The sequence below is a fragment of the Pituophis catenifer genome, unplaced genomic scaffold (genome assembly GCF_029215685.1).
Source record: "Pituophis catenifer annectens isolate HBS135680 unplaced genomic scaffold, rPitCat1.0.hap2 SCAF_4, whole genome shotgun sequence".
NCBI lineage: Eukaryota > Metazoa > Chordata > Lepidosauria > Squamata > Colubridae > Pituophis > Pituophis catenifer.
Window position 1 is genome coordinate 109,574,269 of NW_027256884.1, and position 26,564 is coordinate 109,600,832.

General features: G+C 39.8%; 1 long non-coding RNA gene across 1 annotated transcript; it reads left to right on the forward strand.

Annotated features, from left to right (window-relative positions):
- Positions 1-1,157: 1,157 nt before the first annotated feature.
- LOC139317007 (uncharacterized) lies at positions 1,158-25,123 on the forward strand. The gene is made up of 4 exons (XR_011600404.1): positions 1,158-1,410; positions 23,902-24,000; positions 24,547-24,614; positions 24,813-25,123. It is a non-coding gene; the product is annotated as an uncharacterized lncRNA (long non-coding RNA).
- The last annotated feature ends 1,441 nt before the right edge of the window (positions 25,124-26,564 follow it).

Genomic DNA, 26,564 nt, shown 5'->3' on the forward strand with positions numbered 1-26,564 from the left:
GTACATACACATAAAATATGTAATCATATTTTATATTATGATAATTTTAATAACATTCTTAATAACGCACATAAAATGTTCCAGACTGGGGAGAAATTACTCTTACTTTTCATTTATTTATAGTGGCGGTGTTGACATCATTCTTAGAAAAGCAAACATTTTGAATGTCCTTCAGCTATGAGCAGTGACGTTTGCCCACCACTGCACATTAAAGGGAAGCGTGTGCATACAAGTGGCCTAGGGAAAGGACAATGACTCTTGCAGAAAAATATTGGGGACCTGAGTAGGGGTTGGACTAGAAGACCTCCAAGGTCCCTTCCAACTCTATTGTTCTGCATCAGCCCTGATTCTTCCCAGCTCCCAACATTTTCAGCTTTTTCCTTCTTTGTTTGTAAGCCGGGACTCCCATCAAAATTATCATTAAGATAGAGGAATATATATAGCTCTGCCACCAGAAGAACTTATAATCAGGAAAATACTGGAGTGCGCAGAGATGAGCAAACTAACCCATGAAATAAACGATGACGAGAATTCAGAATATTATACCGTGTGGGGAAGGTGGTATGAATGAATGAATGATAAAATGAAAGAAAGAGAAAAAGGTGTGTTAAATAAAAGCAAAAAGTAGTCTAAGTGACACCAGGTATATATTTTGTATATATGTACATCCGATATTAATGGAAATGTTATTTTATATATGTTTATAAACTCAATAAAATATTTAAAAAAATATTTTTAAAAAAAGAATTTCTGAGTATGCATGCAATAAAGCAGCTTTTCAATAGGTTAAAAAAAAGAGGAATATATATATATCTTTTTGCAACTGATTCTTTCAAAAGAAACGCCTTCAAAAGGGAAAAAAAAAGGGGGGGGGAGACAAATGCAAATGTAACAACTTAAAGGATCTAAGATATATTTTCTGCCGGAGGAGGAGGGGAAAAAAAAAAAGAACAGACGTGTCCAGAAAGATTGAGAACAAAAACAAGAAAAGAAAAAGAAGAACGAAACGTGTTTGTTTCGTGCGTTGACATTCATTTCCAAGCTCGCCTCCCACAGTACCGTGGTAGAGAGAGGCGAGGCAGGCTGGAAGGGAAAGGGAGAGGAGAGGTTGCCTTCGGAGCAACGGATTGGTAGAAGTAGGTTGCTCCTGAAAAAGAGGGCGGTGAACGGACCGCTCCGAATCCATCTGGAGACTCGGAGGGCCAAAAGCCAGGAGAAGCCGAGGTCCTTGAGCCGTGAGGAGAATAGAGCTTAATCACAACAATAACACTGGACTGGGGTGTTTTGCTGGAAACACGGGAACTTTTTAACTTGCCAGGCTAGGAATAAGGATCGTTTTGAATCGCTTTCGTCTCGGGGGAAGGATTTCCACGTGCCCAGACTACCTCCTGCGGACCGCAAAGAAGACAGGTGAGACTGTTAGGGGTGGTATATCCCTCAAGTGGGCTTCTGCCCCCCCCCCACCCCCGCTTTCCTTCTTATGGGTAACAGAACCTCTGGGAGGGGGTACCAGCAACCCAGAAGACAACTTGCAGTGTTGTAAATCACACACACGCACACACTCCTGTAGAAAAGAGTTGCAGCGGTGGAAGAAAGCACTTTGGGGGGTGTATGACGTTTGTTAAGAAGGTTATGGGGATCTAAATGTGCGGTTTTACAGCTTTCCCCCAGACTGGCTCCTTCCAAATTTGGTGGATTTGGCAGCTCCGCTAACCCCAGCCAATATTGCCAAAGGGCTGGAATGAATGGGAGTTGCAGCCAAGGAGCTCATCTGGGGAAGTGAAAATTGAAGATGTAAGAAGCTGGAAGCTACACTCACCCATACAATGTATATTTGGAAGGGCCCAGTAAAACAGATCTGGTTGCAAAAATAATGTATACTGTCTGTAGGCGGGGGTGAGGTGGGGGGGTCTATTCTTTAAAACCGATTCAAGTACTTAAGCATCTGTAAACAGAACCAGGTTCTAGCAGCCTGAAACTGATTTGCATTGCAGCATCTGGAGATTCAGTGGTTTAAGTTTCATCACCGATTCTTAGTTTAGTTCAATCTTGCAAATTTCCTAATAGAGTCCTTGGAATATAGGTGTGTGAATTTGTACTCTTGTTTGGGTATCTGGCAGTGGTGGATTGCTCCTGGTTCTGTTCTGTTCTATAGAACCGGTAGTAAAACCAGCGGGAGGCTCCGCCCACCCGCCACAACATCATCATGGGTGATCTGGGTGAAGCTTTGCATGCACAGAAGCGAAAGCATGCGCACTCCCGCTGCGAACCGGTAGTAAAGGTAAGTGGAACCCACCCCTAGTATCTGGGATGATAATGTGATCCAACCCAGATGATCAGACATACATTATTAAGCCAGGATATAGACATATCTTCTACCTAGGCATACAAATGCAGCAAGAAGGTCTCTTAAGCAGTTTCAAAAATAATAAGGTGAATGGAAACCACTTTATTTCCTGAATGATCCAATTGGGAAAAAAAACTAGCTGAGGTATGGAGATTTTATTGGTACTAAATTGTGTTTTAGTCCAATAGAAAACAGATTGATGGAATTGTGAGGGAGGGAAATGTACGAAATCATGTCAAGCGTCTGTTGCTGTTAAGTTTCAAAGTGTTTGACAGACTGAACATTCTTCCTTCCGTGACCTTAAATCCTCCCTCCCACCTGTTTGTTCCTTCTGAAATGTTTGAATTATCCTTTCTCTTTTTCAGTTACTATATTTGAGCAGGGTGGATACAATATGAATGTGAGAAAGAGTCATTGGAAAGGGCATATGCTTCTGATTTTCATATTTTCAACATAAATCCTGTACCTGCACAATAGCAATTTCCTTTTGTGTGCTTGTCCAGGCTTCCTAAGATAATATCAAGTCTGGGTGGGCATGAAGAATGCACGGGAGTTAATTACTTACTACATTCAAGTTACGGAAGCTGACCAGGAACCTGAAGATATTAGGGTTCAAATCCGTAATCAGTGGCTATTTTGTCCAATTACCAAATGGGAGAGATCACCAAATGGATTGGAAAAATAGGAAGAGGAAAATATGTTAGATAGGTCAGTGCATAACTGCCTTGAGTTATTTGTAAAAATAATAAAGGCGGAATACCAATAAATAAACAAATGTTCTCAATCAGCTCTTGAAATGGGAAACATGGCAGCTCTTGCCTGCACTTTTGCATCCAATTCTGATTCAACCGGTAGAAGGTACATTTTTCTTCTTTTCTAAAATGAGACATAAGGCCTCCTGAAAGCAACAGGCCAACCTGTATTCATGATCCTTTTAACAACAAAAATAAAAAGTAGGAAAAGAGTGACCATGAAGGACATTAATAGAAAACCTGGCAGTTCCATTAATAGATAGCTGATATGAGACCCAGGCATAAAGAAAACTTTGTTTGGTGCTAGGTACACTGGGCAGAAAACAGTCAGAAATAGTTTACCAATGTGAAATTTTAACTTCAGCAAACCTGCCAAGGTCAGCTAGATTTAAGGTCGTCCTTCTCCAGCCTGGCACTCGCAGGATGTGTTGGGAACATAATTCCCAAAAACTCCAATCAAAACAGCTTTGTGAAGCAAGAATCAGAATTAGAGTTACCGAATCAGTCAGTTCTGCAAGAGTTGGTATCTCTGGATTGCTAGGATTCTTCCTTAAATTATTTCTTGATCAATACATGTCGCACAAAATTCAGCTGTTTGGGAACTGTGATGCATCCCATGTATTTAGATTTTCCAAATACATATTGTGCAGTTTAGCTTTCTTCTTAAGCCCAGCTTTTAGTCATTGTTCCACATCTAACAATGTCAAAGACTTGTCATTTTCCTCATATTATTCATTGACTCATTCATTTTATCTGATTCTGAAACAAATGCTAATATCTTTATTTCTTTTGGGCCATTAAAAAATAATAATAATAGTGTGTCCCCAAATTCAGTCAGATATACATGTTGTGGGAGGGAGGGCACTGTATTTTTTGCCCTTTTATTTTCTATTATAAAATGCTTCTCTAGCAGGGGGTTTGAGGCTCCCAATATTTACCATTGTGACATGTCTTTCTATTTACTAAGTGAAAGGTAAATCAGTAAATCAGCTTCATCAGTACATAAGCACAGTGGCACAGTTTAGCTTACAGGAGTACATTTAAATATCCAATGTTTTATTTGAAACTAAGTACCTAGATCTGTAATTATGCATATCTCTACAAACCATCTATATACATTCCTAACTAACTGCCCCTTGAGTATAATTGTTAATAAAAATAGGAAGAAAGAGAGAGTGCTGTTTGCTGCTACCCTAATTATCCACCATTATCTGTACAGCCATTTGGGGCCTATTTTTGTTTATTTGTGAGAACATTTCATTCATGCCATTCTATTAGGGATTGCCAAAGCAGTTCACCACATAACATTTTTTTATAATTTTCAAAAGGACATTAAAAAACACACAATCATTTTAAGAACCTCTCCTGGCTTGGTGCTACATGGGCTGTTCTTCATTTTTTCTGTCTGAAATGTAATTATGGGCAACAGAGGTATTTCGGCATATTGTTGAACATTAACTTTCACTAGCTTAAGGCAGTTTGGTTGAGGGTGGGGAATCAAGAAGTTTGACTCCAACATCTGGAGAGATAGGAGTTTCTGATACTCAGTTTAAATTGTAGGATGAGTGGAATTAATGTTGGTAATTGCCTTTTGTGTATACATCTAGAAACACTTCACATTATTTTTGCGTGTATTTTGGAGATTCATAGTTGTTCAGCTAACTAATCAGTTCCTCAGTCTTAAAGCACTAGCAACCCCAATTCTTGGAAGCACCTGTCAGCTTGTACTTATATGTACAGATAGCACAGACAGTACTGGATACATACTATAAAATTGATATTTATTATTTGCAGTTTTCTTTTTTTCTTCCAGTGTGCTAGAAAGGTGTGTGTGTGTGTGTGTACACGTGTAGTTTTCTTGGCAAGATTTCAGAAGTGGCTTTCCATTGCCACTTTCCTGAGGCTGAGAGGGAGTGACTGGAGCCAAAGTCACCCAGATAGTTTTTGTGCCTAAGGTGGAACTAAAATTCATGGTCTTGGAATTCTTTATATATATGTAAAACTGTATATAAGTATATGGGCTAGGTTTTGTTTATGGCTTGCATATTTGCATGAAAAACTTAATAAGGTCATTTAAAATTCTAATGCTTATATTTGCATCTGCTAATTTTGGTATATTTCTGATCCTGGTTAGAGTTGGTTTGTGTTTTGGAGGGTTTTGTAAGATTTACAAATTTACAACTAATTTGAAGTTAAATTAGTTTATGCTTTAGTCTATTACCTGAATCCAGAAAATGGATTAATATAGTAACCATGTTATGCAAATTCAGCCTTTGAGTATATTGGACAAGAAGACCTCCAAGATTCCTTTCAACTCTGTTGTTTTGTTATATGGGTATTGTATACATTTGAATTTACTCTGAATTTCTAAATTATTTTGCCCACATACTTTATAATTTATTATAATCTGGCAATCATTTGAGTAGAAATGGATGGAATCCTTATAAGTGTGTGTGTTTCCCTGTTAAATTATAAAAAACAATCGTATTAATTGTATCCAGTTACTTTTGGCTTCTGTAAAATTGTGATAGAACAGCAAAGAAATGCAGAGTTTTTGCTGCCAATCAGAGATTGCCCAGATTTATGCAACCCTATCTGAACAGCCACTTCAGGAGCGTAAGAGCGGATAGAGTGTGTTTAACATTATCCTTATGACCAGTCCCAATGGATAAAGAATTCCGAAATGTAGAAAGTAGTTAAAGCTTTGGTTATTTAGTGAAACAGACATCTATTTTGCATAAGTCTAAAACGATGGATGTGGTGGCTCAGTGGCTAAGATGCTGAGTTTGTTGATTGAAAGGTCGGCAGTTCAGCGATTCGAATCCCTAGTACCGTGTAATGGGGTGAGCTCCCGTTACTTGTCCCAGCTTCTGCCAACCTAGCAGTTCGAAAGCACGTAAAAAATGCAAGTAGAAAAATAGGGACCACCTTTGGTGGGAAGGTAACAGCGTTCCATGCGTCTTTTGACATTTAGTCGTGCCGGCCACATGACCACGGAGACGTCTTCGGACAGCGCTGGTTCTTTGGCTTTAAAACGGAGATGAGCACCGCCCCCTAGAGTTGGGAATGACTAGCACATATGTGCGAGGGCAACCTTTACCTTTTTAAAAAGATGGGCTGGAAACAACTGCGTACCAGATCTTTGTTTTGTAAGACAAAACTTTCACTGCTAAGCAGAGACCTTTAAAATCACAACAAGGAGCAAGAAATACACAGCTTGAGCCATTAAAATGTTATTAAAAGGCAGCAGAGTCCAATTTAATTTCTTAGCAAAATACCTGACACAGCTGGGCAGCAGAATTTCACTGGAGTCAAGCATGCATATGTGTGTGTGTATATATATATATATATAATCACACACACACACAAACACATTATTATATTGTGTGCTGAATCAGATATTATGTATAATGTGACAGGTTCATTACTTTTGTACGAACAGACTCCTATGCAGTCCTCTGCTGATGGTAGAAAGGGATTGGCATATGCTTTTGTATGTATAATTATGAATAGCTTTTACATGCAGAGTATAAAAGAGATTGGCTTATAACAGGTATATAAAAAATCCTCTGCAGCATTTAAAGGTACATCAGTACTAGCACTTCAGTTGAAAAGTTTATATCAATGTTAAATATGATTTTTAAAAGGTTAATGAACATAAGATTGGCTAAGCCATACAATTAATAAGCATAGCATCGGTAAACATTTGCAAAATTCATTGAATTCATTTATAATATTAGAAAAGTTTCAATTTTTGAGCTTAATACCTAAAACTAAAGTTTCCATTTCATTGTTATTTCTTGTGGTTTATAAATGTTAAAAGAAAAAAAAGGAACTGCTGGAAAAAAATAAATGTTTGATTTCTAACTTCCTATTTTTATATTCTAACCAATTTAGAATTTTAACTGAATTCAAGCCAGAATTCTTTTCATTTACACCATGGGTGTGAAATTCGCCATGTCACATTGCCGTCACGTGACATTTTGTGACATTTTCTCCGATCATGGAGCTGTGGTGGGTGTGGCCTGCTCATGATGCATCTGGCCCGCAGGCCGCCAATTTGACACCCCTGATTTATACAATACATCACACCACAAGGCAAACATAAATACATAATGGTTTTTAAGAGGTTCTATATGTATTGTATATTCATATTGTATAGGCCAAATAAGAGGCTTTTATAGCTGAAAAGCTGAATTATCAACACAAACATATCCATATACTAGTTGGATACCCGTGCTTCGCTACAAAACTATGTGATGGGGCTTGATAAATCAACATTTACAGCTTGAAAATTAATGAGTAGTTATGATCAGCCTTTCCTCTCCCCTTCTCTCCCTCAAGCTTGCCCCACAGAAGCCTCCCCTATCCTGTCCCCTGGTTGCTGCTGTGAAAGTAAAACTGAAAGTGAAACTCCTCTCCTCTGCTTGTGTTTTGCATTTGGAACAGATTTCTTTTCAGGTGGGGAGGGGGAGTAGAACTCCTTAGCATCAGAGGGCTGTTTGGAAAGTGAAACAGTATTTGCTGTTTCAAGAAGGAGACAGAAAGGAGCCTGGCCATGGCTTAGTTCAAGTGTTCTGTATTAAAGCTGCTTCCTGTTGTGAAAGTAAAACTGAAAGTGAAACTCCTCTCCTCTGCTTGTGTTTTGCATTTGGAAAAGATTTCTTTTCAGGTGGGGAGGGAGAGTAGAACTCCTTAGCATCAGAACGTGTTAATAATAATATAGGAAATATTAATGCTCTAATAGTCATTTTGAAAAATCCTTTCTTAGTGAGCACCTAGAAGCCAAGAGGAACATATGTGGCAAATTTCAAGTTTGTAGGCTTTACGGTTCTGGAGATTTTGTGATTGCGGTGTGAGTGGTTTTTGGTTTTATATATATAGATGAGCAGGAATAATTCCCAAATGGGACTTGCTACCAAGAAAATGGTCATTGGATTATTGCTGAAAAGACTGGACACACATGAACTCAAACTGCTTTGGTTAAAAAATGACTTTACTTTTAAATCCTAAATTATAATGTAGATTTGCATTAAATATATACGGAATATTGTCACACATCTTATTCCACAAGAAAACTACAATGGAAATCTACTTTGCTTTAGCCAGAGCTCCATCACACTTTAAAAAATGGCCTATAAAGTTCACTGATATGCCAGTTATAAGTATGTATGAGTGCTAATTAAATGCAAATTGGAACAGATGGTCTGTAGTCGAGTACAGCAAGTGCTGTGTTATCTCCCAGTAGTTTTTCCTTCTGGTGAGTAATGCCAAATTATGATGGAAAAAGCAAGTATAATTTCCAGGAATGATATGCAATGCTAAAAGTTATGCTTTAAGGAAGAAACAAGTTCATCACTGGAATTATAATACTAATGTCATAAATGCTTATATAATTCACATTTTCTGCAATTCTGCTTGAATGGAATTTTGCATATGTTACACAGTGCAGAATTAGAGTAACTTTTCATGTTGTATTCTCATTTCCTGGCAATCTGTTTTGAGCCTAAAATAGTGTAGATTCAAGCACCGCATACTAAGTATTTTTTTTAGCACAAATGTGTGCAAGAGATGGACAATTCTCTCATCAAATATACCGTAGAGCAGGGTGTCAAACTTGATTTCATTAAGGGCTCCTGAGGGCTGGGGAGGGCAAAAATGTGATGCATGGGGGGGTTTGGGAGGCCAAAAATGGGGCTGTTTTTCACAAAAATGGGGCCATTTTCGAAAAAAACGGGATGTGCAGCGGGTTTGGAAGGCCTGCAGTGCTCCTGAGGGCTGGGGAGGGCAAAAACGCAACGCATGGGGGGGGGTTGGGAGTCCAAAATTGGGTATGTTTGGGAGGCCTGCAGAGTGCTTCTGAGGACTGGGGAGGGCAAAAACGTGATGCGTGAGGGGGTTGGGAGTCCAAAAACAGGCATGTTTGGGAGGCCTGCAGAGTGCTCCTGGGGGCTGGGGAGGGCAAAAACGCAACGCATGGGGGGGGGTTGGGAGTCCAAAAACAGGCATGTTTGGGAGGCCTGCAGAGTGCTTCTGGGGGCTGGGGAGGGCAAAAATGCGACACATGGGGGGGTTGGGAGTCCAAAATCGGACATGTTTGGGAGGCCTGCAGAGTGCTCCTGGGAGCTGGGGAGGGCAAAAACGCGACGCGTGGGGGGGTTGGGAGTCCAAAAACAGGCATGTTTGGGAGGCCTGCAGAATGCTCCGGGGGGCTGGGGAGGGCAAAAATGCGACGCATGGGGGGGTTGGGAGTCCAAAATCGGACATGTTTGGGAGGCCAAAAATGGGTCTACCAATACTGTGATATAAGGTTAGTAATACTTACCAAGTAAATCATTATTTGGCTATTAGTTTAATTAGTTCCTGAGGGCTGGGGAGGGATTGGGAGGATGGTTACCAATGAGAAACCAAATACCATAGAGTATTTGTAGTTTCCACTGAACGGCATACTAGTTTCTAAGCAATTGTGACTAATTATAGAACTAGAGTTTATATAAACTTTTAAACACATGTTGAAAATGGTTATATAATTAATGCCAAGCATCTAAGCAGAATTTATATTAGATGGAATTATGCATTAAACAAGCACATTTTTCAAATGTTCTGTATGACTTTGCAAGAAGATTTTAGGTCCTGATAGTGAATACAGAATGCAAAGAAGATTGTTCAACCCTTTAGCATTTATACCAGTTTCTGCAGCATAAACTGGAATTTAGCATATCTTTACCCACATCCACACACAAATATCAATTGTTTTCAATTAATACTTAGCAGAAGGTGAAATTTCTCACTGTACTTTTGTCAGAACATTTTTATTGCCGGTGACGAAATATTGATTCAGGAAGGTACAGTGAAAATAGCTATCTAGGCCGCTGAACGGTTTATGTTTGGTTGGAAATACTGTAAGTCCCTGAATTTAGCAGGATTTGAATAGACATGCAAAAGACTCTGGTGCAAATATTTGATATTTTTTTTCAGTTACAAAGTGAATTTGGAGAATAGACTGATCATCCACAGCATACATTAGAGAACTGGTTTATTTTTATTGAAAATAATTAGGTATGTAGTTAGCCCAAGCTATGGTCATATTCTCCAAAATATGGTTTTCCCTTTTGCAGCTTTGATGCAGTTGCCCTGTGGCTAAAATCCTCCATCCTCTAATGCAGGAGTGTCAAACTCAAGGCCCACGGGCCACATCTGGTCTGTGGGGTGCTTAGATCTGGCCTGCGGGTTGCCCTGGAAACAGTGAAGGACTGGTCCTCGGTGCCTCTGCCAGTGAAAACAGAGCTTGGGAGGGCTACATGCGGCCCTCCCGAGCTCCGTTTTCACTGGCAGAGGGTTGCAGGAAGGTGTTGCAGCCAAAAACGGAGCGCTCAGGCCACCATAGGCACCCCCAACACAAGTGACATTGAGCTGACCATGCTCCCCTGGCCACACACACCTACCAGGGGTGAAATCCAGCAGGTTTTTGACAGGTTCTGGAGAACCGGTAGCGGAAATTTTGAGTAGTTCAAAGAACCGGTAGCAGAATTTTGAGTAGTTCGGAGAATCGGCAAACACCACCTCTGGCTGGTCCCAGAGTAGGGTGGGAATGGGAATTTTGCAGTATCCTTCCCATGGAGTGGGGTGGGGATGGAGATTTTGCAGTATCATTCCCCTGCCATGCCCACCAAGCCACACCATGCCCACCAAGCCACGTCCACAGAACCAATAGTAAAAAAAAATGAATTTCACCACTGCCCCCCGCCCCTTGAGGTCAAAGACAACCCTGAAGCGGTCCTCAATGAAATCAAGTTTGACACCCCTGCTCTAATGCAAGGATATCCAGTGAGGTGCCCACGGTAAGTTACCACTTTCAGCCTTTTTGCCAAAAGACTTTATTTGTAAGATTCTTGATTCTTTTCATTAAGACAAAATTAAAATGATAAAATGCTAAAGAACAAAGTATCAGCTTCCAACCATCTTTAGTTACAGGAGAGTTACTTGGGCACCCCCTAAGCCCCTAAGGAATTTTATGGCTGAAGCCTACTTCTTCTACGTATAGAGAAACGTGTTACCTGCCCAAACAACATCAACTAGGCAGCTGGGATGAAAAAGAAAACCTGGAAAAGCAGGGTAGAAAACAGAGTAAGAAGCAGCTTCATTGTTTTTTTAAAAAAGTAAAAAATAAACTAATTCATTATACTGTAACTTTAATGGACTTTAATAATCCACAGAATTTTAACAGAGTCTTTAAGGAACCACAAGATTGTTCTTTTTGTTAATACCAACCAGTGGGTGAAATTCAAATTTTCTTTTACTACCGGTTCTGTGGGCGTGGCTTGGTGGGTGTGGCTTGGTAGGCATGGCAGGGGAAGGATACTGCAAAATCTCCATTCCCACCCCACTCTGGGGCCAGCCAGAGGTGGTATTTGCCCGGTTCTCCGAACTACTCAAAATTTCCGCTACGGGTTCTCCAGAATCTGTCAGAACCTGCTGGATTTCACCCCTGCTACCAACTAACACAGTTCCTCCTTTGGAAACTGTTTTAAGAAGATGTTATATCCAACTAATTTGTGTGGTTCCCTTAAACAAAAATAAATGTAAAGCCAATTGAGTGATTTTCTTTATTACACATAGTGGCAGTTTTTTTTCTAATTAAATAAAGGGACAAACTATTTTTTGTTTTTGTTTTTTGAGGTTCTTTGAGAATTTACTTCAACCAACTCTTTAAAAAGTATTCTGTAAAGCCTAAAAGTACATCTGAAACTAATCTTTCTGCAGGAACGTCTCAGAAGCTATACTATAATCTAAATAATCTGAAAATTAGCTTCTGGGGTCATAGAGCAGATAGGAAGCCTTGTGAATAAGAAAGCCCCCAGAATAGTGGATAATCTCTTGGGGTGACTATAAATGGTCCTGTCTGTTGCTCTATTTATGACAAAGGAAAGGAGGAAAGCTTACATTTCAACAGGTGGTTGCTGTTACATGAATGGATTGAAAGTATCTTTATCATTACAAGTCTTTTTTTAATTAAAGAAATTCTGATATATGACAGGAGTAGAAGTGTTCATAGCTTCGTTTATTGTCTGATGGGAAGCCTGTTTGTAAAAGCCTTGAGTTAGCATTTTAGGCATACTTAGGTATTCCCAGAACATACTGTGAGTGTTTATCTTTCATCAATTTTGGCAATTAAATGAACTTTAGATGCAATGATGATAAAAGATGTTATTCAGTCAAAATAGCAGCAAGAGGAACATTATCAACAGCTTCAGGAGGAGCTTTCAGAACAGTTACCTTACCACCTCCACAAAAATTCAACAAACCATGTATTGAAAGAGGAAGATTGTGTTTGTCTATTTATACACACACAGTAACACACATAGAGAGAGACAAATACACACAGACACTTATCAGAGCAGCTTTTCTCAATCTCAGTCAATTTGAAGATGTGTGGATTTTAATTCCCAGAATTTCCCAGGGATGAGGTTGAGAAACATTACATTCGAGGCTACTACTCAAAGGACAAATAGAAGTTGTAAAGGCTGGTCTTTTCAGTGATTTTCTGTCATCATGCAGTTCTTTCAGTTTATTACTCACAGTCTTAATCAGAAGCCAAAAAAGCAAATAGATTATTTTCACCCTCGAACCAAAATAATTTGACAGCAAGGAGGTGCTGGAAGGGGGGGGGGATCAACTTTAAAATAGTTTTAAAAGTCTCTTGACATCTCTGAAATATTGCATATAAATTGGTAAAAGGTTACATAATTATTTTCAAGTTGAATTGATCATTCCAGCAAAAGTCCTCTCCCTTCTTTCAGCATCGGTCCTTTTCCTGACCAAAGTTTCATTCCTTGGTTTTCATAGAGGATTGCTGCCTTATTTTTAGAGGAGTGGCTGGTCAATGGAGCAAAACGCTCCCTGACAGGGAGATCAAAAGAGAGAGATCAGGATCATTGATCACCAACCAGTTAGTTCTCACAGGGAGGGACTACTCAGGGTACCATCAGTCAAATTATGCCGACTGGCGACTCCCAGAGGGAGGGCCTTCTCTGTGAGGGCTCCAACCCTTTGGAATGAACTGCCCCGAGATACGAAATATCCCTGATCTCCATGCTTTCCGCCGTTCCCTCAAAACCCTGATGTTCCAACAAGCGGGGCTAAACATATGAACATGTGAATGTTTTTAAAATGTTGTCTAATTTTAGGTTCTATTTAATTGGGCCAAACTATGTTATAATAATAATTTTAATTAGCAATTTTATGATGTTTGTGTATCTATATTTTTCTTGACTGTACACCGCCTTGAGCCCTACAGGAGAAAGGCGGTACAGAAATATAATAAATAAATAAATAAATAAATAAATAAATAAATAAATAAATAAATAAATAAATAAATAAATAAATAAATAAATGGTAGCAACAGAGCTTGAAGAGGTTGGTTGAAGGTGGAAAGAGCTGGAAAAGAGGCTCCTGATTTACTTCAATGAACCATTATAGACTCTGTGAAAAGTGCTGATAAATGTTTGGTGAAGTGCAATGAGACTTGGCAGGGGCTTGGATGGTGGATGTCTGATTGGCTGAGTATTGGCTGCCATGAAAGACTCAATACTCAATAATGGACCAGGAGATTTCGAGGCACACTAACATCCCATTGAGACATCTGTCCCACAACAGCCTCCAAAGAAAGAATGCCAAGGGGCAAGGGAGGAGTCTGATCACAGGGAAGCATGGGTGGCACCCCAGGTGAGAGAAAGGGAGCTGGAGGATGTGAGAGTTAGGGACCAGGATGAGTTAGATGAAGCATTTACCTATAATCAGTAAAAGTGCTTTTCCACTAGATTGTATGGGAGATTGATAAGGCAAGGCCAGCCTGAGGACAATAACATTGCTGGTCTCCCAAGCTGTGGATGGATTATAGGTAGTCTTGAGAAGAGATGGGGGATTGATAGATGTTTTGGGGAGGGAAATCCGCCTAGACAGAGGGTGAGCTGATCCCAGTAGAGATTGGCCAAGAGAGATACGATGAGGGAGTCCAGGCAATTATTTGATGCTGCTCATATTTCTGACTCTGAAAGGTCCTGATGGCCAGATCACTAATGACTTTAGCCTTACCATGTCTGTCTAGAATAAAACCCTATTCGATAGTAAATAAAAAGAGACTTAGTCTATTATTATTGAAACCTGCTTGGGTGGAGATGAAGATGTTCCCATTTCAGAAATCTGCCCTCCCAGGTGTTGTGACTCTGACTCCCGAGCCTGTCCTCATGGAGGAAGAGGACTTAGAAGATGAGGGGGAGGAACTGACAAGGCCTCCCTCTCCAGGACCCTCCTCTCTGGCAATGCCTCAGGTTCCATCCGAAGGCCAGGAGGAACAGCCTGGGATGGGCCAGGAGGAAGGCATTTCGGAGCACCCATTGATAGAGAGTGATAATGATGAATCCTGGCTTGATCCCAGGCAGCATCGGAGGGAGAAGCGTGCACAGCAAAGGAAGAGGCGTGGGAGGGCCAGGGATTGAGCTGAGTCACTGAGCCACACCCCACAAGGGATATAAGGGGACGTGATTGCTCGGCAGGCTTTGTGACGGACAAAAGTTTAAACTCTAAAGAGTCACATCGTGAATCCTGCACTTCGGCTCAGATATATTTTGGACTAAACTCTTGTGGATAATTTGACGCTCTGGAAACGGACTGCAGATAAGGCCTCTCCTGCTTTTTGGGAGTACTAATTGAACGTGGCAGGCGTTTTACAGTTAGCTGCCAGAACTCTCATCTGCCAGGAATTCTGGTCTGTTTATGCAATAAATTATTGGCAGGCGTGTTTGATACTGCATTTGTCTGTGTGAGGACGGGGGACAGAACACCAGGTTTCAAGACTTATAGCAATGTTGATGCCAAGGCAAGGGACAAGGGATGGGGTTGTTGATCTATAATGACTTCTCTGGCAAAGGGCTCTGCTGCTACTCTTCTAGGAAATGAGTGCTTGAATGTTAAATTGGTCTATAAAGACAAATTTGAATATTGGGTGTCCTGTTGCCTGATAGGATTCCTTGCCTGGGCTGCTGAATTTGATCTCAGGCCCTGATCATTTCATCCTTCGGTACAAATGGCCTCCTCCCCCAGGCCTGGGACCATGGGGTGGGGGGGCAGGCGCTGCACATCCCTAGCTTTCAAGGCTTCCATGATAAACAGAAACAATGAGATAATCTGAGACACAACGCACCCATGGAGTTTTGTACCTACATGATCTGGATAGTAAAAGCATCTCTTTTAGCCTTTGCTAAGATCATTTCCTTATCCAAATGAAACTGACAATCACCCGTGATCTCTGTAGAGTAAACAAATTAAAATAATCTACCTCACACATCCACTTGTAATTTCTTACTGGTTAAATATTGTCACTATGGTGAACCAAGTTCTTGAAGTGCCATTAAAGTTTACAGATGTTAATGTTTTGCTAAACTATATTTAAAATTATCTAGAATCTTTCAATGTTATACTGATATTTTAAAATGTTACTCTGTAAGACACTATGAATCTCGTGGCATACAGATCCAACAAACACATACTGTACATATGTATACAGATTCATATCCAGCCAGCCACGGGGTAGAAAAAATGAGCTCTTCAGGTGATTTCAGTTTACCATCCTTTCTGTCTAAAGCTCTGATTCCCAAATTTTGGTGACTTCCACATGTCTGGAGTAGCCACAGTGGCTATTTGCTGAAAAGTTTGCGAGTTGGTCCATACAACTGAAAGTTGTCAAGGTTGGGAATTTACTGCTCTGTACCTCTACATCTACCACTTTTTAAAAATTACAGTATTGTATAGAGGCTGTCAAAGAACGGTTACCTTTCTTTGAGGGGAAGAGCTCCAGTTCTTTGATAGTTTTAGAGTTGTTTTGTTTGTTAATTTATATTTAGAACTTCAATGGGACATACAAAGTCCTTCTCTATTTTATTTTATTTTTGTTGGTATAATAAAACCCATATTAGATTGAGCTGAAAGAATTACGGTCCAGGGGGATTTAGTAAATGTCTATGGCTGAAGGAGGAGTTGAGCCTCAGTGTCTTAATTCTTAGAACATCTACTTTCACTTCCTGATGTGCATAAATCAACTCATGACCTGGTACAACTGAAGGAGTGAAAGCTATACATAGAACACTTTAAAATTTAACTTTCATCATTACCTGGAGGATATAGTGCCTATAATCCAAAAATTGTGGGAACTGGTTTAGGAAATGACAGGGATTCATGTGAACTGAAGAAAACAGTAGTCAAATATAAGAAACTTTTGAATGGATTAGTGTTGGCGACTTTAAGAAGCATGGGTTTCAACTCCCAAAATTTCCGAGCCAGAAGTGTCAGGAATTTCATTAATTCACTAATACCTCAGTCCATTTTATGAGGTTACAATAAAATAATCCTTTTGGTCACATTGAAGTGCTTACAATATATGCATAGCATTAAATGCGATTAAAATCAGTTATTATCATTGCACATTTATAATCATGATGGTAGGATATGTTTTTGAATTAATGTAGAATGAACTGTATCAGATTATTGTGCTTACTAAAAGAGTGCATCTAGTGCTTTTTCATAAGTAGACAGAATTGTTAAAAACAAAATTGGACAAAGAGGTATAATAGCAAATTTAAGTAAATTAAAGGGTGATAGAATAGGCTAATCTGGCAAACTGTCCATCTGCAGGAAGTTAAGTTTATGGAGATACTGTTTTAAAGAAAAACTGGGAGGTAGGTGGAGGTTTGTGTAAACAAAGGACTCTTTCAGTAAAAAAAAAGGCTTACCAAATATTTTGGTATAAGATTAGAGTAACTATTAGTTTCTATTTTGGATTTCATGGGAAGCAAATTATTTTAATCAGTCCACTCTTTTTTGGAGTGACAGGAGTTAATATAAATCAGTTGACTGTTAAATTTGAAGGTTCAGTAGATTATTGACATTAGCATCATTAATTAAAACCCAATTTGAATGATGGTACTTGTCAAAACCACCTATCTAATTTGTATGATGATTTGTACAAGCAATAGAAGGTAGAATTAAACACTTACTAGATAGCATTTATTATTAGTCTGGGGCAATTAAAAGTATAAACAGAAATCCAAGATGCTTTTCTCAGCTTGAGAACAAAAAGCCTTACCTGCTGAATTCTTCTTGTTACTTTAAGTGTTCACATTACCCCACCTAAAAAGTTGATAGTATGGATTGTGAGTTCTAAGAAACACATGCAGTTATTGTAAAACATAATAAAAACAATTTGTCAGTATGCTATTGAACCATGTTAGTATAAGTGGGCTATTTATTGCTTGTTTAACATAAGTACTGTAGGGCAAGTTATTTAATAAAACAAAAGTTGGAGGCTTTATGTTAGATATGAATGCAAACGAGCAATTAAATAGATCACAAGTGCTCTTCCTCTAGAATACTAAAATTTAAATATCGATAATGTATAGTGATTTTCTGGATATCATCCTAAAAGGCCTAAAATATTTTTTTCTCTAATATACAAAATATTATTTCTGCGTGCTTTTATAATTAGGTGTAATAAATTCTGGAAATACATATTACCGCTAATACACTGTTTAAATGTGATTTCTTTGCAAAGCATAGATTGAATAGGACATTGAAATTTTATTTCACAGTAAAAGTTTGTAAACAGAGGCTATAAATCCTCTTGTCAGATTATAGTATGTATAGATGAAAATGTTGATTTGACAACCCAGATTAAAAATTTAATTTTAAAAAAATCTAATCCCTTTAAAAGAGCTTCATTTTCTTGGGTTGATACTGTTAAGATTCTCGAGTTGAGTCGTCTAATACAATAGTCCATTTTTTACTGTCTTTGCTATATTTTCTTTCTGTGAGAAAAGTAGGCTTTCAGTATATTCTGTGAAAAGATTAGTTTCTTCAAACCCGCTAAGAATTTCTCACTATATGAGAATAAAAGCCTTTTATATAGGACTTGTCTCTGATGAGAGTTTACCCCCAAATGGTGAAGAGACACCAAGAATTGCTTTGGTTCATCTCTTGTTTCTTGTGTTAAGTCAAGAGTTCTTGGTGAGACAGATTTGAAAAGATGGCATCCACACTTACTCAGTTATAAATGAAAGGACCAGATGGTTTTTTCTACCTAAGGAGTATGCACTCAATCAATCAATCAATTGAGCTGGGAGAGACTTTGGAGATCTTCTACTCCAATTCCCTGGTCCAGCAGGAGGTCCTGCAGACAAATGGTTGTCCATTCTCTTCTTAAAAATCTCCAGTGATGAACAACCCACAACTTCTGAATGCAAGCTCTTCCACTGGTTAATTCTTCTCACTGTTAGGACATTTCTCCTTAATTCCAGGTTGCTTCTCTCCTTGTTTAGTTTCCATCCGTTGTTTCTTGTCTTGCCTTCTGGTGCTTTGGAAAATAAATTGACCTCTTCTTCTTTGTGGCAGTATTCCAAATACTGGAATACTGTTATCATGTCACCCCTAGTCCTTAAGGCCCCAACAATCATTATGTTTCGTTTGTTTATAAAATAACTGAATTAGAAGTGTCTTTCTATCTCCAGTTCACATATAGAACCAAAGAAAAAATTTATTGGCAGAACAGTTTACTTCAGAACTGGTGAAGGGACAATGATGTCTTATCATACTTGAGGAGAGCAGACTAGCTTAGTTTGTTCAATACAGTTGAGTAGATTGTGTGATACACACAGATCTGGAAGAAGGGAATATGTGATTTATTTGGTTTTGGTATAATATTGTGTATGGACCCAGTTTATAAAGCATTGTTTTATGGCTTATTATATACATATTGTAGGAGATGATCAGGCTGAGCCCAAGAGAGGGATCTCGAGTTCCTTTGCAACCATATAAGTCCACCCCACCTTGAATTCCAATGACTTATCTACTGCCTATTTGCTTTGGCCTTTAGTAGTTCAGATTCTTGTAGAGCAGGGGTGTCAAACTCGATTTCATTGAGGGCCGCATCAAGGTTGTGTTTGACCTCAGGGGGTCAGGGTGGGCATGGCCAGCTTGACGTCACTCGTGTCAGGGGCGCCTGTGGTGGCCCAAGCGCTCTGCCAGTGAAAACAGGCTCCCAATCTCCAGTTTCGTCTGGGATGGTTTCTTGCAACCCTCTGCCAGCAAAAATGGAGCTTGGGAGGGTCACGTGCTATCAGAGGCACCACGGGCAAGTCCTTCACTGTTTCGAGGATGGCCCCGCGGGCCAGCTCTAAGCACCCCATTGGCTGGATCCGGCCTGCAGCCCTTGAGTTTGACACCCCTGTATTAAATTGAACGGCCTTGATTCCTGACTTCCTGTGCTTGACAATGTAATTTTTTTCTCATTGAGCTCTGCATGTGAATCTTTGGAATATATGAGTGCCATGTAAACATAAGATGAATGAAAAGTACAGGTAGTTCTTGTTTAACAACCAACCCAGTGGTGAAATGTAAAATTTGTTACTACCGGTTCTGTGGGCGTGGCTTGGTGGTGGTGGGGTAATGTGACTGAGTGGGCATGGCCAACTTTTTTTTTTTTTTTACTTTTAAAAGCATTTTTTCTACAACCTAAGAGCCGAGGTGGCGCAGTGGTTAGAGTGCAGTACTACAGCTACTTCAGCTGACTGCTAGTTCAGCAGATCAGCGGATCAAATCTCACCGGCTCAAGGTTAACTCAGCCTTCCATCCTTCTGAGGTGGGTAAAATGAAGACCCAGATTGTTGGGGGCAATATGCTATTTAGTATAGTGTCTTTAGTGTAAGCTGTCCAGAGTCCTCGGAGAGTGGGTGGCATAAAAATATGACTAATAAAAATAAAAAATAAAACCTCTTCGGCTGAGAAAAAAAAATGCTTTTAAAGCCTCTGACGATCCCAGCTGAGTTGCCTGATCGGCAGAGTCTTTTTTTCCTTTTAAAAACATTTTTTCTATAACCTCTTCGGCCGAAGAGGTTGTAGAAAAAAATGCTTTTAAAAGCCTCGGATGATCCCAGCTGAGCTGCGCGATCATCAGAGGCTTTTTTTTTTTACTTTTAAAATTTTTTCGGCTAAAGAGGTTGTAGAAAAAATGCTTTTAAAAATTAAAAAAAAGCCTCTGAAGATTGCGCGGCTCAGCTGGGCAATGGGGAGGGGGGCAGGGATTTTTGCTACCGGTTCTCCAAACCACCCGCCTCCATAGCTACCGGATCAGGCGATCTGGTCCGAACCGGGAGCATTTCACCCCTGAACCAACCGCTTAGTGAGTGTTCAAAGTTATGACCGACACCTCCCCCAAAGGTATTTACAACATGGTTTTGGGCACTTGGCAACCGACTTCCAGCTAAAGCCATTTGTAGTATCCCAGGATCACGTGACTGCGATTTTCAACATTTTTTGGCCAGTTTCTAGCATTTACTTCTGATTTCAGGCAGAAAACACCCATTGCATAAAATTGGTTTGTTTAACCCCCCACATTCATTTAATGACCACCATGTTCACTTAACAATTGCTGTGCTCAACTAACAACTACAGCATTCACTTAATGACTGCTGCAAAACCCATAAAATTGGGCATGGTTACAGGGTGACCCACTTAGGGACCAGCACAACCTATGACTAATTCCGGGCTCAATTACAGTTATAAGTTAAGGACTTATTCGGTAGGTATGCCCAGAACAGAAAGTAAATGACAAAATATAGACATATTTTCATAATTTGCATTTGCAAATTGCTCTTGTTCATTCATGACACAATGTATGAATTCGGTAAACTAAGGTTTATTCCAGCAACTTGGAATTTTTAGAAAATGGGTTAGAATCAAACCATTACATGTGTCAGTGTGCGTAAACATGAATCACAGAAAGCAAGTCAATCAGAGGTTGTATTCAGCAGGTTCTGACCAGTTCTGGAGAACCGGTAGTGGAAATTTTGAGTAGTTTGGAGAACCAGTAAATACCACCTCTGACTGGCCCTGCCCCCATCTATTCTCTGCCTCCCAAGTTCCAGCAGATCAGGAGGAAATGGGGATTTTACAGTATCCTTCCCCTGCCATGCCCACCAAGCCACGCCCACCAAGCCATGCCACACCCACAGAACCGGTAGTAAAAAAATTTGAAACCCACCACTGAAGTCAATGTCTAACATCTGCTGATCTGCTCCCTTAAGGAGTGAAGAATCTCAACAGCTTTGTCTAAGGAAAAAACCCACATGCCACATTGGATCAACATATGCTCCAGCTTCTTTGGAAAAATTAAATTAACTTTGGCATGTTCGGGCATAATAATAAATAAAAAGTCACTTACAAATTCAAGTCCTGCCAACAACCACAGAAATCAGTCGTTATGCTGATTAAATTCCACAAATTGTGTATCTTTATGATAATTTGTCAGCACATTCCTGTTGGGAGCCTCAGGCTTAAACACTTTCTCTGTTGGGTAGATTATGTGTGATCCAAAAACACCACCCATCTGAACAGAAGCAAATGGATTCCTAATTATATGATTAACAGATACTGAAGAAACTTGAGAATTCAGTTCTGACTGCTCTCTCTTAGATAACTTGTCCAACATGTCTGTAACTACAACTTCCAGAATTCCCAGCTAGTTTGGCATAATGTCGCACTGGAAGAAAGAGGTTGAATGCATATGTTTGCCTAGTCCTCTTCTTGATGAGAGCATTCCTGAACAATCTTTCTGTTTCTGAGAGCTACACCAAACTTTTTGGGAAGGGAAATTCAGAGCTGAAACAGAAGAGCAAAATAGCTGGGACTATTGGATTTTCCCCGGGGTTTCTTTGGCTTTTAAAAGATATTAAGCATACTTTAAGAAATTGTGGAACTGTTTTTAATGCATTTCTTGCTTGCAATTGTAAAAAAATACCAATTTTTGGCAATGGTGGTATAGGATAAGCTTTAGATTCCCATCAATTGCCCATCTCTGCTCAGGGGTGGGCTTCAAAAATTTTAGCAAGGGGTTTTCTGCCCGGTTGCTGAGTGGGTGTGGGCATGGTGGGCGTGGCCTAGTCAGCCTCTTGCACCACAGTGGGGGGGGCATTTTTGCCCTCCTCGGGCTCTGGAGGCTTTCCTTAAGCCTCCAGGAAGGCAAAAACGGCCACCCCAAGTTCCAGAGTCCCTCTCCAGGTTCAGGAGGCCTGTTTCTGGCCTTCCGAAACTTCCGGTAGGCCTGGTTTCAGGAGTGAAATGCTCCTGGTTCAGACCGGATTGCCCAATCCGATAGCGATGGCAGCGGGTGATTCGAAGAACTGGTAGCAAAAATCCCAGCCCCCCCCCCATGCCCAGCTGAGGTGCGCGATCATCAGAGGCTTTTTAAAATTATTTTTAAAAGCATTTTTTCTACAACCTCTTTAGCCGAAAAAATGCTTTTAAAAGTAAAAAAAAAAAAAGCCTCTGATGATCGTGCGGCTCATCTGGGATTGTCAGAGGCTTTTAAAAGAAAAAAAAAGCCTCTGACGATCAGGCAACTCAGTTGGGATCATCAGATGCTTTGAAAAGCATTTTTTTACAACCTCTTCGGCTGAAGAGGTTGAAGAAAAAATGGTTTTAAAAGTTAAAAAAAAAGTTGGCCACGCCCACTCAATCACATTAACCTTCCACACCAAGCCACGCCCACAGAACCGGTAGTAACATATTTTACATTTCACCACTGCCTGGTTTTCACACTCCCTGAGCCTCCACATACACCCTGCACTTACCTGCATCCAAAACGGGCCACATAGGGACTCCAGGGAGGGGAGGGGTGGGTGCAGAGGTGAAATGCTCCCGGTTCGGACCGGATCGCCTGATCCGATAGCGATGGAGGCGGGTGGTTCGGAGAACCAGTAGCAAAAATCCCTGCCCCCCCCATGCCCAGCTGACCTGCACAATCATCAGAAGCTTTTTTTTTTACTTTTAAAAGCATTTTTTCTACAACCTCTTCAGCCGAAAAAATGCTCTTAAAAGTAAAAAAAAAAAGCCAAAAACCCTTTTTTTCTTTTAAATGCCTCTGACGATCCAAGCTGAGTTGCCTGATCAGCAGAGACTTTTTTTCTTTTAAATGACTCTGCCAGTCAGGCAACTCAGCTTGGATCGTCAGAGGCATTTAAAAGAAAAAAAGTCTCTGCCGATCAGGCAACACAGCTTGGATCTTCAGAAGCATTTAAAAGAAAAAAACCATTTATTTCTTTTAAATGCCTCTGACAATCCAAGCTGAGTTGCCTGATCGTCAGAGGCATTTAAAAGAAAAAAAGTCTCTGCCAATCTGACAACTCAGGTGGGATCGTCAGAGCCTTTTGAAAGCATTTGTTTACAACCTCAAGAGGTTGTAGAAAAAATGGTTTTAAAAGTTTTTTAAAAAAATGGCCACGCCCACCCAGTTACATTACCCCCACCACCAAGCCACGCCCACAGAAGCGGTAGTAACAAATTTTAGATTTCACCACTGGGTGGATGGGGCCAGCCGGGTTCTCTGAACTGCACAGACTCTTAGCTAGAGGTTCTTCTGAACCCCTGCGAACCCCCAACAACCCACCCCTGCCTCTGCCTCAATAAAAGAAACTACTGCTGAGGACACAGAGACAGCTATCTTCTTCTCCTCTACTATACCCAAGTCCGTGGAGGATAAGATTCCATTTAGTTCTAAAACCACTTACAAAACTGCCCTAAGTGTTCCCGTCACGGAATACTGTTCAGATATCAAGACGTGAAGCAGGGAGCTCCATTTCTCTGCTTCCTGAGATGCCACAGTGAAAAGGCCTCTCTGCGAGGGAAGACTATTTGCAGTTAGCGAGAAAGCCAAGGCTACCTCTGAAGATGAGACATAAAATGACTTTTATTTCAAAGAACTGACAGGTATTCTGAAAAAGTCCCGACTGACCAACACGCATTAGAAAACTCAAGTCAACTGGAAGTGAGACTGCAAGGGCACAGTACGTCACACAGGTAAGCAAGAGGATTTCATGGGAGTGGGGGGATGGGGGAGGGGAGAGGTTCATTGCTTAATATTATTATTCAAGATATCATTTTAAAGTTTGAAATTTAATTTGAAATTTAAAAGCCTTCCTGGCTCATAGAAGTTAGTCACTCCTGGCCAAACCAAAAATGAATGAATTACTTTAGAACTTAGAATGGTGTGTGAGCCAGGATGATCTCTTACTTGCTTTATCCTAGTTTGTGAGAAGCTTCTGCTTTGGTTAACATTCATTCCTTACATTTTATTCAATAGTTTGTATATGTATCTGCTGTAATATGAACAACCTGGTGTGTATGGACTGTTTAGGTGGGAGAGAATTTAGAGAAAATACGCCCCTGCTTTAAGAGTTTCAGAGTCGCTCCATTTGTGTTCTTGCACATTTCAAGTCTCCTTTTTTTGGAATTGAATTTGGAGCACTGAACAGCCCTAATAGATACCGTAGTTGGAAATAGCAAACATTTTGTTGTTTTAATTGGAAGATCCAACATTCATGAAGTCTTTATTTTTTTTTTCAGGATTAGAGGATTCCCCAAAGGAATAGCTGCTAGAAACAGAAATCACTCCATATTTTCACGTCAGATGGGTGAGTATTGCTTCAATTATTGTATTGTCTTCTGGGCAAGCATACCAATATCAGTCTCAGAGGAAACGAGCAATAATAAATAGGGACTGGGGCAGGAGCAGAATATTATTATTCTTGAACCAACCCAACCCACCATGTTTGTTGCCATTACTACTCATTAACCATCACTACCCCCATGTCTGTCTTGTCTCTCCACAGGTAACCAGATAACCATTGAATACTCACAGGGGAAAGGATGTTCCCCACCATCCTCACCTATAACATGCATAACACAAAGCCTACAGGAACAGCAACTTAGTTGACATCATGGCTGCTACCTCTTTCTTGCTTGGGTACCTGTGCCTCTCAGAAATACATGACCAATGAAATCGGTACAGCCAGGTGTTGTTTCCACCCTGAGTGGCTATGCATCTATTGCTCTGTAGTCCGCTACACTACTTACAGAGGCAAAAGAATCTTGCAACTCTGTTATGATGCTGTCAATACTCACTGGTGTTCAGACTGTTCAATAAAATATGTGACTGTGTCTATATGTTTCCATGTCTTTCGTTTCTACTGTTGGCTAGTCGATGTTTTCCTTTTGGGACCTTCTCATAGGAGTGTAACAGAATTCTGTATCGCCATACCTCACCTAAGTGTAACATATGATTCAAATACTTTCATTACTCTTTTACATAAAACCACTAGAAAATCTCACTGTTATTCTCTTGTGCAAGTTTATTGTTGTAGCATGGAGTTTTCCTTACGTGACTCATCCTTTACTTCATATATTTGTTTGCTAACTGCATTCATTGGTATGAAAAATATTATACGAAATTATTGTTAGGTAGCAAGATTTGCACCCTTTGAGGAGGTCTATAATATATTACATGGAGGATCAGGTCCACGGGACTATATTGTTGTGTTTCTGGTTATTTAAGCCTGTCAGGAAATGTGAATCTTCTTCAAAGCAAGCAGTAAATTAACCTTCAAGATCAGCACGTATAGGAAACAGAAATCATTAGGAAAGCACTTTAATGAAATTTGGGGTATTTGGATCTTAAACACCTGTCAGAGTTTTTCTTTACTTCAGAGCCCCAAGTAGAGTTGTTTTGCATTTCTTTCTTACAATTTCTACTTTCCTAAGACCAAGATACCTTTTCTATATCAATTTCACATTTGGTCACACCATGGAACTTAAGCCTGGTTCCCACATCTTAAGACCCTCAAAAGTTTTCAGAAGGCTATGATTGACCCTTTCACCCTACATGTGGATGAAATCTTTTAAGAAATTTGTCTTTAATTAATCACTGGAACATCACAGGGGATTTAATTAGAATTACATTTTACATCATTCCAAAGCATTGTACAAGAGAAGTCAATTTTGAAATAGTTTTTGTACCAATATTATGGGTAAATCTTGGCTTCTTTAGAAATTAGGAGAAATTCCTTACAGAGTAATAATTGTAGACAATCTTTCCTGAACTATGTGGGTTCTGGTATCCTGGCTTGCAAAAGGGTCAGTTTCTTGATTAGAGTTGCTAACGTGTGTAGAATAATATGGGCATGCTTGTGATTAATTGAACTTTGGTGGTGCTTGTAGCAAACTGGTTAAAATAGGCCAAAACAAACTACTATTGTCCTTATTGTTAGCAGAGAACATTTATTCATTTGTCTGTTTATACTTTAGATTGATAAGGCCTACCAACTCAACACTGATTCTGTTGTATGTGGCAGAAGTTTAAATGAGGTTATAGCATAGTCTATGGCTTCTCTTAAAAAAAATTATGTGAAAATCATATTATTGACCATAATCATAAAGCCATAATCTCAGTATCTCTGGGCCCATTTGACCACAAATAAAGATTATGATTCAGAAATTATAAGGAATAAATAGTAAAATGTATGAATTGATGAACGAAATAAATTATAGATACATATATGTATGTGGAAGTAAAATCAGAGTAAAGA